This window comes from Lemur catta, chromosome 7 (genome assembly GCF_020740605.2).
Source record: "Lemur catta isolate mLemCat1 chromosome 7, mLemCat1.pri, whole genome shotgun sequence".
Classification (NCBI taxonomy): Eukaryota; Metazoa; Chordata; class Mammalia; order Primates; family Lemuridae; genus Lemur; species Lemur catta.
Window position 1 is genome coordinate 46,921,164 of NC_059134.1, and position 12,722 is coordinate 46,933,885.

Here is a 12,722-nt window from a genome sequence, read left to right on the forward strand (position 1 = left end):
ACTTACACTGCAGTTACGTCCTGATAAACCCATCATAAGTTGAAATATCATCAAAGTTGAAAATGCATTCAATGTACCTAACTTACTGAACATCATAGCTTAGCCTAGCCTATCTTAAATGTGCTCACAACACTTACATTAGCATACAGTTAGGCGAAGCATCTAACACAAAGCTTATTCTATAATAAAGTGTGGACCATCTCATGTACTTTACCGAATACAGTACTTGCAGTGTGGAGTATCAGCTGTTTACTCTCATGTCACATGGTGGCTGGGAGGTGCAGCTCTCTGCTCCTGCCCAGCATCACAAGGGAGTATCCTACCACATATTGCCATCCCAAGAAAAGATCAACATTTGAAGTACAGTTTCTACTGAATGCATGCCACTTTTGTGCTATCATAAAGTCAAAAAATCATAAGTCTAACCATCATAAATTGGGGGCTCTCTGTACATAGTTTCTGAGTGCCAGGACCTTGCTTATCTGATTCACAGGTACAGTCCCAGCTTCTCACATAGCACTTGGAGCAGAACAGGCACTGAAATAACTATTTGACGAATCAATGAGTGACATGACATCAAAACTGGGCCATAATGAATAATCCAGATTTGGCGAGGCAATGAAGGAAGTGCATTCCAGATAAGCGACACAGAGTGGAGACCAGTCCACACTACTCCAACTGGGGAAAGTTCTCACATTGAACAAGACTCACACTGCGTTTCTAAGGCTGAACTTGCTGACCTGCACAGGACATGAGTAAACCAGAACAGATGCTTCAGTTTTCCAGAAAATAAGCTGAACCTTATACAACACTAAAGACAAATCAGGAGTTTCATTTTGGACATGATGAGTTTAAGATCAGATATTCTCCATCCAGGTGGAGTTATTAAGTAGGCAGTCTGGAGTCAGGAAAGAAGTGGAGGCTTGAACTGCAATTTGAGAAGATAGGTGATATCTAATCTGGCTGAACTGAAGGTGTACGGAAGGTAGCAGTGGAAGATGAGGTGGGAAAGGTGGGTCAGGGATAATATGTTACAGGATTTCAAAAAGGAAAATACATTCTACAACTTTCAGATGATGATGATAATGACAACAATGATGACAACCAACTTACCTGCCGGACCAGAGTAGATTGGTGAGGGCCAGCACTTGCAGTTGGGAATAAGTGCTTCAGTCCATGGGCCTTCAGAGCTGGCATGCTCAAGCCTACATACCTGCCAACTCCCTTCCACTGCGCCTCCTCTGAAAGGAAAAGGAAGGGGAGCAACAACAGGTGAGTATGATGACAGTGCCCAGACAGACTCCCTGTGCTTGGAGTCCATCTCCTGCTTGGAAGGGACTGAATGTGAAATTAGTCATGCAAAAACACACAGCAGGTGATATTAAGGAGATATATAAACCTGTTCTTTCAACCAGGGATGAGGAGCTACAGGACATTGCTACCATTTTGTGTGCTTCCTGCTATGATCAGACGTCTACCAAGAAGTATGAATAAGTCAAGCACTGAAATTCAGTGATTTCTTTGCTTCCGCCATGGAGCAGGGGCTGTTTTGGGCAGCCAGACCACAAAAAATCCTCTGCAGTGGTAGCTGCATCTGCTGCAAAGAAGGGCCCTGCTACCTAAGGTGAGCCTCCTAACATGGCTATTTATTAAGCTCTTTCTATATTCCAGATACTGTGCTAAAAGCTTTATATACAATATTCCATTTAAATCCTGTGACAAATATTTTCTGGTGGTAGAGCCAATGATAACACAACAAATTACTGTCACGACTGCATGATTGAACTCAAGAAATACATTCTGAAAAGAAGACTATACATTTCAACTTTATGAAGACTTAAAAATTTTTCCATTGAAAAACTTCTGTGTTAAATTCAGTTGGAAAAATCTAATCCTGCTGCTGATTTGTAGTTTGATCCATAACTAGAGTTTGTTTACATGTTCCGTAAGGCAATGCAACTAAGAGATATGTGCTTAAAAGCTCCAGTGAAATAATGGACTGCAGCTCTCAAGATGCACAACAGTTATTTCATGATTTTTGGCTTACTTCCTTTTTATGTGTATGGTAGGGAAGGGACCACATGTTTTGTTTATTTATGTATTTTTCCAATTACTTAGAGTGCTAAGAAGGCTTGACTTTGTTCTTGTATTCAAACTTTTCTTTTCTCTCTTATAACTATTTCTATTACTGCTACGGGCACATGATTTCTCCAAGTCGAGGAAATACCAGCTTCTCTGCCCCTACCCCTTTACTGTAAGTTGCTGATTACTGAAAGGCCTGGGCTACTGATCTCAAAGGTAGAGGACAGTTGTACATTTACTTAGAGTGTTAAGAAGTCTTTCTTTGGCTCAATATACTATATCACTGATCAATATACTGTATCAATGTACTATACTATCAGTATACTATACCCTTATTTTACATGTCACAGTAACATTTGTGAGAACTCAGTGAGCAGTTCTCTTCTGTCTTGTGTATAATAATATGGTTATAAGAAAAGAAGAATTTCATTGCTTTGCCAGCTTATGTCTCATGACAAGATAAGGACATCTTTGTTGCAGGTTTTTGATGTTCTAGAAAGATGTAGGAGTTTTTATCCACACTCCAGGAGGATCCATAAACCTGTAAAACTGCAAGCAATAAGTGTTTGTTATGTACTTGCTTTCTTCTAGGATGGGCCCACAGCTTCCATCTAAATCCCAAAGATGTTCTTGACCCAACCAATGATTAGGATCACTACCATAGAACTTTCTAGATGCATAACTAACCAAACACATGAAATAGAGAGATTATTATAGGAATTATATGAAAATGTAGTGTTGCTCTCCTTGTTTTCAAAAGAGCATGAAATGAGTTACAAAGTCCATGTTTGTGATGCATGTTTGTCTCTCTCTGAGGTTCTCTAAGTCTATCCTATTGTCATACATAAATATCCTACCTACACCCTCGATACTATATAAGAATTCTGTCTTTTGTTTGCTGAGACTTTGTGTAGAGGTGGTATTTTGATTTTTTTTTCTACCAGTAGAGAGAATGTTCTTGCTCCAACACATTCATTCTCACTTGTCAGTTCCCCTTGAATGTCCGAACATTATCTTTAGATAACTGATCAGGCTAAATAATGTGTGTGTACATGAAAGCATATGGGTGTATACATAAGAGCTAATGTCGAAAAATGCCTGCTGTGTAGCATTCAGTATGTACACCATGTAAGTCTCAGCTATCTACTGACTTTGTATTTCCATGGTTTCACATTGAAAGTTTAGTCTGGCATCCAAAATAATCGAGGAGAAATCTAGATTTTTACTGAAGTCTCTTAGAGAGCACTAAATGGGAAGTAATGAAAAATACAAATGATTTGACATTCTTGTTTCCCATCCCATGCACTTTTATCATGTGCATGGTATCTGCCCTAAAGTGCTTTTCTGCCCTCACTCCAGGTTCTCCAAAATTTTCCCCAATTCAGTCTATTTAAGCTCTAATATTGCCTCTTCTCTCTCTGTCTTAATTCTATGTTATGTAAATCAATTAAATGTCTCTGGTTTCTTTCTTTTACCTGTCCTGTCATTACCCCAGTTCCCCTCCCACCTCTACCGGAAGCTGATCCAGCAAGCAAGAATCCTTTCGTGGGGGAGCTGGGAGAGAATTGAGAGGAAGGTTTACATTTGAAACTCATTTCTTTTGTCTTAGACACCAGTGCAAAGAAAAACGCCATGTTCATTTGCAAGCTAAGCAAAACTTCAATTTGAGATTGTGTCTTTCTTGATTAACTTGTCCAATTAAACTATTCACACCTGATTAGTTTGTTAATATAAATTGCGCACAGATTATTCAATATAGAGTTGCTTTGGATTATCCTCAGCAAGTTAATTCACTGTTCATAACACACAAACACACACACACACACACACACACACACACACACACACACAGAGCACCCTTTTGATGTTTAGTTTTTTATTTTAATTGAACTGATCTTTCATTGCAAGTGCCATAGTAGAGAGCATGATCCAGGAAGGAAGAGCTTTAGGCCCCAGGCAAATGGAAAATTGATTTGTATAAAAGCATCTGAGCACCAGTGAAAGTTTGGTACATTCTAAATCCTGTAAGTACTTAGCCTCACTTTTCTTTCACCATTAAAACCTGGGGAAAAAAACCTCCAGGGAGGCGTCATGATGGGGTGCTTGGAATAAGGCACACTGGTAAATGTAAATTTAAGGAGTCTTTGGTCTTTGTTCCTACAGCAGGGGGGCCCTATATGCCACCTGACAGGAGGCCATGGACGTGCACATACATGGAGTTCAGAATGTGCCAGGCCAGAGTTCCAGAAGCCAATAATCCCAGGAATGATTGCTGCTGAAACCTGCCTGGGTTTTAAAAGCAAAGAGAACAGGACAGGCCCGTCAAACCTGCAAATATCCCTCTGAAAATTTCCATCACTAGTAAACACAATTTGAACAGATAAGTCAACAAGTGGCCTTGGGCTGCATTACAACTTTCCTATTCGGGGCAGCAAGATATCTTGCCAGAAATAATTGTCACCCATTATAAAGAGATCCACAATCAATCAGTCAGCAGTGACTATTAATAGAACCATCCACAGAAAGAGCCTCCGGTCACAGAAGAAGTACCAAACTGGGAGTTGGGAGACATGTCTTTTCATGGCTTTGGCATCAACTATCTGTGTAATCTGGCCTTGAAGACACCTTCTAGGTCTAATATTCTCTGATATGAAGGCCTTTGTAATCTATGATTTGGAATGAATGTACACATGAAAACTTTATATAAAAGAGTGAGCAATAATGGTATTTCTGGCTCTGGGCCTTGGTTTTATCATTTGTAAAATGAGTAAGAGCACAGGGGAGAACTTTATCTCCTAAGGTAGGAGTGGGGAACCTGGGACCTTAAGGCCACACGTGGCCTTCTAGGTCCTTCAGTGTGAACTTTTGACAGAATCCAAATTTTACAGAATAAATCTTTTTATTTTTATTAATATGTTTGATACTTTTATTTTATTTTTTAAATGAACTTATTTAAAATACCAAAGAATACAATAAGTTTCAATGAAATAATCCTGCCAGATTGACCAGCACAATTAGAACACTAGTGAGCCAGAAAGGCTAAACTGATGGCTGCTACACTCATGATTTAGTTCTAACTTCCCCCGCCTGACTGGTGCCACTACCAAACCAGGCTGGTTGGTGAGAGTTTATGGGGGTCGAGTACGCCAGTCTGTTATGAACATTTGACAGTGGTGTACTGTGTTTCTCTTTGAAGTAGAATTTGTGAATAGTTGCACAGCTCAACAGTATTTTTTAATTCTGTCTGCTTAACAGCCTATCATATCAGAGAAGACCAAGAGAATGCTGAAGGAAGAAAACAGATTTTTTAATGAGGATTGGGGAATTGCAATATTATCTTGGTTGTGCTAAAGGTAAGATGATTTGCCTGCTTTGTGATACTGCAGTATTAACATTAAAGAAATTCAGTGTTCCTCAGCATTATAACACTCATAAGAACCACAAATATTTTAAATTAGAGGGAGAGGCACAAAAGGTTGTATTGCAGAAATTAAAAGATGAAAAGCAAAAGCAAAGACAATTCTTTCAAGCAGCAATAAGACCTGGAAATAGTGCCACTGAAGCAACTTATAAAGTAGCCTATATACTCGGGGAAAAAAGGGAAGCCATCCAGTAATATAGAAATTGTGAAAGAATGTATTGTTGAAGTTGTAGGCTGCTTAGACCCAGATAACATTTCAAAGTACAAACAACTGCCTCTTTCAAGGAGAACCATAACTGATCAGTAGCATGTATTAGCCTTCAACTTAACAGAACAACTTCATGCAATACTTCAAGAGGAAAGTGTATATTATTCAATCACTTTGGATGAATCAACTAATACTACTGACTCAGTGCAGGAAGGAAAATATATATTATTTAATCTCTTTGGATTAATTAACTAATACTACTGACTTGGTGCTGGTTTTATACTTCATTTGGATCATGACAGAAGATTTTCTTTGCTACAAAGAGTTATTCGCTTTGGGCACTCTTGGGAACAGAACACAGGGAATAGATATCTTCAACAACTTTCAAGATAAATGTCATGAAGTTGGACTGAATTTGGTAAATTTAGTGAGTGTATGTACAGACTGTGCACCTTTCATGACAGGAAAACATGAAGGGTTTATTGAACAGATAAAAGAAGCATTAACAGATCCAGATGCTCTCATTTCTTATCATCGTATCTTGCATCAGCAAAATCTCTGTGCTAAAGCTACTATTTTAAGTGACACTTTGCAAAAAGTTATAAGTATTGCTAACTATTTTCATGCAATTGCAATACAGCATCCTTAGTTTCATAACATGTTAAAGTTGAAGGATGAGATATTCAGAGTGAATTTGCCTTATCATGCTAACGTTTGTTGGCTATCGCAGTGACAGGTGTTAGCCAAAATTTTATCTCTACAAGAATACACAGTTAAATTTTATGAAGAATAGAATCAGCAATGTGAGTTATTGAAAGAAGATTTCTATAGGAATGCAGCATTTCTGTGTGATATCATGTCAAATCAAAATAACTTAAATACTTCTTCGCAAGGTAAAACTAAATCTATATATGATATGGGGCAAAAAATTGAGGCATTTCAAAAAATGCTATCTTTTTTCAAAACACTTCTTCAAAAGGATATTTCAGATGAACATTTTCCCCAGTTAGCAAAGGTCATCAATGAGCAGGATGATATATGCGAATCGTTTGAAGAATACACAGCTGTTATAGACCTATTAATTGGAGAATACAATGAAAGATTCTCACTGTCTTTGAGAATCATGACATCACATTCTAATTAGCATTTCAGCCTCACATAGCTGATATAACCAAGGCACCTAAAGAACTACAGGTGGAATTGATTGAGCTCTCAGTAGATGACATTAAAGTTATTGTTTGATGTTAAGAAAGATCGAATTAAAATATGGAAAAATGCAGTAGAATACCCACACCTTTGGCAACATGCCTGAAAAATGCTTTCTTGCTTTTCAACCACTTATTGTTGCGAATTTACATTCTCCTACCTAACCCAAATCAAGATGACCATAAGGTCACAAATGACGGATACCCACCTAGGGGATCAACTGAAACTGCGGACCTCCATGCTGCAACCAAATATTCAAATGCTTTCCAACAAAAAGCAGACACAGCAAAGTCATTAAGAGATTAGTTAACTTTACAATTAACAGATAATTTTCATTTTTTGAAATTATTAAGCACATAGTAGTTAGATTTTTACAAAATAATGTACATTTTTAAGTATATCTAATTGAAGTTTCCCTAATGTGGCCTTATTTGATTATAGCTAAATTAATGAAGCCTTCCAACATGAAAAGATTCCCCACTCCTATCCTAAGATGTGGTTCAGCTTAAATGTGTATACCTGTTTTTATAGAGAGCACCATGCCAGAAGATCTGTGTAAAAATTAAAAACAAAAACAAAATACTTCTTCCCACAAGAGGGTTCCAATCTAGTTAGCCACAAAGATCTATACACACACACAATCAAATAATTTATGAACAAGAGTTTGATGATCTAATATGTATGAATATCAGCAAATGTTGATTATTTGGAACAGGCTGTTAGAAATAATAGCAGCATACAAAAAAGCACTAAATTGTAATATAAAAAATAGTGTGAAAGATGTGAATTCTTTCTGCTTTCTTCTTTTTTTTTTTTCTTATTGATGTTCAATTTTCCCAGTACCATTTATTGAAAAGACTCCTTCTTCTCCACTGAGTTGTTTTGCACCAGGATCAACATATTTTAAAATTGACTTTCATGAAGGGGTCCACGCCCTCACAGAGCTCACAGTCTCCAGAAGGAAACAGCAACAATCAGCACCTTCAGATAAAAACTAGGGGTACCATACAAGGTGCTGGGAAAGCAGAGGAGGCTCAGCTCCAGTGACAGGCTTCCTGTCCACTTCCCTGCATCCACAGCCCCCTGTGACTGAGTGCCTGGGTCCCTGAAGTCTGCGTGCATACATTCCTGGATTTTTATTCTTTAGTCTCAGCTTAGAATTGTCAGGTCTAATCAGCTATGTTGGAGTAATGGCTCTTGAACTGTGATCCCAGGTTTTTAGCCCAGATCTCTGCTCCCTCCCATAGCAGGTCAACTAGACTCTCACTCTAGGTCTACTTCAGTCTTGGCTATCTAATGCCACCTGAGATAATGTATTCCAATGTATGAGACCCACCGTTTCTCCCCAATTTTGTTTGGAGTTTCCTAATCAGACCAAGGATATCAGGATGGAGTTAAGCAGGGAGCTGTGCATTCCCAGTGAGTTGGTGCAATTCAGGCAACAACTCAGGTATATTGTGACTCTGAATTAAGGAAACAGTAGACAGAAAAGAAAGGGGTGTTCCTTGCTAGACTGACAGCCTACTGCAATTGAGCTCATTGGTCTTCAATGTGTAAAATATAAATTAATAACAATAATAACAGCAACAAAAATAATCCATATGTGGCCTAAACTATCTGGAATGTTAGTCTATATAAAATGCATTAGCCACAGAATTGCTCCACTCTCCCCATCTGAGGGTTTGTTGGGTACTGATAAGATTTAGCTATCTCTGCTTACCTATTTATGGCCTGAACTCTGAAGTGAAGCCTTTGAAGAAAACACATCCTTGCAAAAACAACTAATCCTGGCATGGGGGAGTTTCTCTTCTATGGTAACAATGTCTGTTAGAAACTGAGAAATAATTTTTCCTTGCCATGCTGATAGCTGGAAATGTGATTCATCAATTAAGGCCTGGAAACACTGGTCTCTTTCATAACTTCAAATTCTCAGGATGTTAAACCACCAGAGTCATCCTATTTCCATGGCAGACCTGGCATATAGTCAAGAGTTAAAAGGAAAGATTCTAAACATGACCTGTTAGCACTGAAGAACTTTCTCTGTTTATAAGATTTATTCATTAATAAAGTTCTGCCTTGGGATGTGTGCTAATTAGTCATAAACTGAAGAGATAATACCTGCTAAGGTAATACTAACTGCTGTACCACATAAACTCCAAAGTATTATTAGGTTAACAAAATTGAAATGTGCTTGTTGCTCACTTAAATGGATGCTCCCACTTAGTAGTTGGTTCTAAGTAAAGCACCTAGGCTCCTTCCACCTGGGAGAGCCTCCATCTTTATTATGTGGTTTCCAAGATTGTTGACTTGGGGGAAAGAGTACAGAGGATGGGAACTGGGTGTTTACTTGGGCCAGGTCTGCAAGTGGCTCAGATCTTCCTGCTTACATTCCACTGGCTAGAATCTGGTCTCATGGCCACACTAACTTCAAGAGTGCCTGGGAAATATTATAAAACTCTGTGCCCAGGAGGAAGAGAAACAGGTTTGGTGAATATCCAGTATCTGCCACAGTCCCTGAACTCACTGCATGTCAGTGGTCTAAAACCAGACATGTGATTTGCAAAATATATGGAGCTCTTCCAGGGTGTATGGTCCCGTATAGCCTAGCTTGTTGAGTACAATAATGATAACAATGAGAGTAGGCTGTTGATGCAGCAGAGTTCCTATCGAGACAGTGAGGTCACCATCAAAATGTGTTCAGTTGTGTTGCTTCTTTAAATCTGTATACAAGTGGGTGTATAAACTGGTGAAATCCTTCCCTTACCATTGAAATAAATTAATGATAAGGGATCATTAGCATAATTCTCATATCTTCACCCAGAATTAATATACTGTCCATGATTTAAGCAATTCTTTGTCTAGAGAGGCAATATAGTATAGTGGCTACAAACATAGCCTGGAATTACACCTGGGTTCAAATTCTGTAATATATTATTCATAGCTGTATTAATTAAGATTCCTTAATTGCAAGCAATAGAGACAAACTTGAGCTAGTTTGTGCTTAAATCAACCATTTATTATAAGGATAGAGGGGTATCTTATGGAACTCGGGTAGAAATACAGCCAGAGCTCAAGATGGGCCAGAAATTAGGAGCTGGAAGGCTGCCAAGACTGCCTCTCCTCTCTGCTTCTACCTTTGCAGCAGCTTCACTCTCATTTTCTCTGCCCCTTATGCTTCTCCAACCACATTATTGGAATCTGTCTCCCTAAACCTGTCAAGTCTATATGTTCCAGCCACAAGCAGGGACTTGTAGTCTTTGAATTCCAATTTCAAATTTCTAGTAGGAAAAATCTGATTGGCTCAGATTGGGTGACATGTTCAGCACTGGTCCCAATCAATAATGACAAGGGAGGCAAGGTCCTGTCCAAAAATTTCTTCTAAAGGCCAGCTCCTGTAGATGTGGGCTCACTTCCTGGCAAAAGAGAGACAGAGAGAGAGAGAGGGAGAGAACTCTGCTAACAAATATCTTACCTCTTGGAACCTCAGTTTCCTCATTTGTAAAATGGAGATAATGCCACCTAACTCAGAGGATTATTTTGAAGATTAAATGAGATAATGTATATAAAGTATAGCATAGTGTCTGGCACAAAGAGGATTCTCAATAAAGTATGGATTGATGGAAGTATATAAACTACCAGCACATTATTCCATTTATCAGAGGCTGCAAGCTCAAGAGATAAAGCTGGATAAATAGGTAAAGTTCTGATATGAAGGTTTTCGGGTTTCAATTTTACGTAACTGCATTTCTCATGCTGCAGTCATGAAAACCTAAGATTGTTACACATAAACAATAAAAACATTAGGGCCTTGTACTCTAATATCGATTTTCAGGCTTGCCAAATTCCACATCTGAGCTTTTAAATAAGAATTTATGGAAGTGCAAATACCCCTATTTTGCAATAGGAAACTGTTATTGCTAACTCATGATTTAATGTACAATGGGTCAAGCAGATGAAGGTCTTATAAAAACAATTCATTCTCAGGCTTCCAGCCTGTGACTTAGTTGGAAGTTCCTGCCCAGAGGCAGTCTTTAAAGTCATGTTTATTACTCTGATCTTCCATGCAAGCAGAACAGAGTTAGAGGCAGAACTACACTAAACCCTATGCTGAACCCTATTTGGCTAACACTGTAGACAGTCTAGGTTTCTGCCAGTACCATGTATTACAATATGAGGTCTTTTAAGAAAAACCAAAGGCAAGGTCCTCCAAAGATATCAAAGCCTTGTTCACAGATATATCTGAGTTATCTCTGCAGCATTTTCATATTCACCATGGAGTACCAGTGTGGAAAACATATTCCTCCCAGGAAGCATCCACTACGCTTCTCTTCCTTGAGAAGGACAACTCTAAAGTTCACTTTCCAAAGACTAACAAGGAGGCAGCAGCCAAGCAAATGCCTTTATTGCTATTCCAGTCCCAAAGGAACTAAAGCTATTATTCTCACTCATCCTATACACTTGCCAGTGATCTCTGCCACAGAAGGCCCCTATCAAGTCAGTGACACAAATGCCACTATTTAAAATGAATATGTAAATGGGGATAAGGGGATTACAGAATTACAAATAATATATGTAGCTATTTCCCTCTCAAGGGAATGGAGCTTAATTCCTCTCCCCTTGAGAATGGGCTGCACTTAGTGACTCACCTCCAAAGAATAGATTATGGAAAGGGGAAAATAGTAACTTTACAACAGAGAAACATGGCAGGCACCACCTTAACCACATGATCCAGATTAGCACCATCAGTGGTGAGTCATGTTATCATATACTCCTGAAATGACTGGATGAGAAGAGCACTTAACTCTGTGTTATTGTCTCCAAAGACCTATAATCAAGAGGAAAACATTAGACATACCCAAATTGAGGGACATTCTACAAAATACCTGAATACTCTTGAAAACTGCCAATATCATCAAAAAACAAAGAAGGACTGAGAAACTGTTACAAATTAGAGAAGACTCAAGAGATACAATGACTAATACAATGTGTACCCTGGAAGGACTCCTGAAACAGAAAAAGGATATACTGTTGGAAAGATTAGTGAAATTTGAATACACTCTGTAGGTTAGTTAATAATACTGGACTCATGTTAGTTTCTTAGTTTTGACAAATGTACAATGGTTATATAAAATATTAACATTAGAAAAAGTTGGTTGAATTCACTCTTAGTGAGGGCAGACCAAGTGCCGGCTCTACTTTATTCTTTAGGTGTCTTGTATCATTTTTAGGTAAGTCCTGTCTGTGCCTATTTTGTTAAGCATTCTTACCATAAAAGAGTTTTGAATTTTGTTGAATACTTTTTTTGCATCTATTGAAAAGATCATATGGTCTTTGTGTTTGCTTCTATTTATGTGGTGAATTACATTTATAGATATTCATAAGGAATATTGGTCTGTAGTTTTCTTTTTTTGTTGCGTCTTTTCCTGGTTTTGGTATCAGGGTGATCTTGGCCTCATAAAATGTGTTGGGGAGGATTCCTTCCTTCTCAACGTTGTGGAATAATTTCTGCAGGATAGGCACCAGTTCTTCTTTGTAGGTCTAGTAAAATTCAGGTGTGAAACCAGCTGGTCCAGGACTTTTCTTTCTGAGAAGGTTTTTCATTGCTGTTTCAATTTTGGTACCTGACATTGGTCTGTTCAGGAGTTCTATTTCTTCCTGATTGACCCTAGGGAAGCTGTGTGTTTCTAAGAATTTGTCCATTTACTCCACATTTTCCAGTTTATGTGTATAGAAGTTTTTATAGTATTCATAGATGATATTTTGTATTTCCATGGCATCAGTTGTAATTTCTCCTTTTTCATTCCT

General features: G+C 38.3%; 1 long non-coding RNA gene across 1 annotated transcript in view; it reads right to left on the minus strand.

Moving 5' to 3' along the window:
* Positions 1 to 889: 889 nt before the first annotated feature.
* The window catches only part of LOC123642250, a 31,435-nt gene continuing 19,602 nt past the window's right edge, over positions 890 to 12,722 (minus strand). The window contains exon 3 of the long non-coding RNA XR_006736413.1: positions 890 to 1,241. This is a non-coding gene — a long non-coding RNA (uncharacterized LOC123642250). The remainder of the gene's footprint in view (positions 1,242 to 12,722) is intronic.